Below are 1,646 nucleotides of genomic sequence, written 5' to 3' on the forward strand. Positions count from 1 at the left end.
TCGCAGTGTTTCATGTACAAGGCCTTCCATAAATGCATGGCATGTTATAAATGCAGTTTTACTGTTCCAACTGAAACAATGCAGATGGAGATGCATAAAAAATACATTTTCATCTCAAAAGATGAAGTTAATAATCTGAAAAACTTATAATCACATCTGCAATAACTCATCTCAAGCATTTACATATTGAAGAAACATTATTCTCAAATTAAAAATACAGCCTTTCTCATTTAGAGAACAAACAGACAAAGAAACAAAGAAAAAACAAAACATGTTATTGTGAATCTGTGTAGTTTGGTAGAGTTTTAGAGTAATTAAGAATGAGGCCAGACTGGAGTTTATCTTCTGGCGGTCCTTGTGGTCTAAATGGACACCATACAGATTAAAGAACCAAAGCTACATAATCTTCATAAAAGAGGATCACACCTTCAACAGGTCTCAGATGTAGAATTCCAGTTGGGGCATTTGCTTACTCATTTCCATCATCATCATCATCATCATCATCATCATCATCGTTTAACGTCCACTTTCCATGCTAGCATGGGTTGAACGATTTGACTGAGGACTGGCGAACCAGATGGCTACACCAGGCTCCAATCTGATTTAGCAGAGTTTCTACAGCTGGATGCCCTTCCTAACGCCAACCACTCCGAGAGTGTAGTGGGTGCTTTTACGTGCCCCAAGCATGAGGGCCAGTTAGGCGGTACTGGCAACGGCCACGCTCAAAATGGTGTATTTTACGTGCCACCTCCACAGGAGCCAGTCCAGCGGCACTGGCAACAATCTTGCTCAAATGACTTTTCAGGTGCCAGGAAAGCGAAGCTGGTAACGATCATGCTCGAACGGTGCTCTTAGTGCTCCACTGGTATAGGTGCCATCACTATTTCACTTGCCCCAATAGGTTTTCGCAAGCCGAGTTTAGTGTCCATATGCATAACAATTTGTCTCTTTGCTAAATATTATAAATCAAGCACCAAAGATAACCTTACAGCATGTAGAGTCCATTGACTTTGGCTCTTGTTGTACATCATTACAATGTATTCCCAAAGATTATCATGTCCCTGAAGACTGTTCCTTAGGATTCACTTTAACCATGAAGCATTCAAAATGATGTGCATAACGAAGCTTTACATTTCCCAGAGTAATCTGATTGCTAAATGGTTAATCATTGTATATTTTTATAGTATTATCATATTTAATGATGCATATTTTAATGTCCTTTTAGACTGTATTATTTTCAAAATACAACTCATAAGAATTTAACGATATAATTTGTCATAGATTATTTTATACACATTTGTATTGAACTTAATATCTTAAATTTCAAACTGAGAAAGCTGAGATATATCCATGAAATACAGGAAAACATTGATTGAATCCATCAAATGATTGAGTTTGAATTTTCAAATGTAGCTTAAAAAAGTATTTAATTGATCTTCTGTTCTCAACACTTTTTGATAATAGCAATTTGTGAAAATATCTCAATTTTAAATTTCAAACTAAAAAAAAAAGAGAGAAAAATAAATTCATCCGTCCACCTACCCATCATATCCAGCCACTATTTGTTGTCAGGTTAGAGTATCACATCTATAGGGTCTAATCAGAAGTGACCATCACTAGACTGCCTGACTGGATTTCCAAGAATG

At 36.5% G+C, this 1,646-nt stretch overlaps 1 protein-coding gene across 1 annotated transcript in view; it reads right to left on the reverse strand.

Moving 5' to 3' along the window:
• Positions 1-1,646, reverse strand: part of LOC106877687 (uncharacterized) — a 101,870-nt gene that overhangs the window by 10,659 nt on the left and 89,565 nt on the right. The gene's annotated exons all lie outside the window — the stretch shown is intronic.

Source organism: Octopus bimaculoides, chromosome 5, assembly GCF_001194135.2.
Source record: "Octopus bimaculoides isolate UCB-OBI-ISO-001 chromosome 5, ASM119413v2, whole genome shotgun sequence".
Taxonomy (NCBI): domain Eukaryota; kingdom Metazoa; phylum Mollusca; class Cephalopoda; order Octopoda; family Octopodidae; genus Octopus; species Octopus bimaculoides.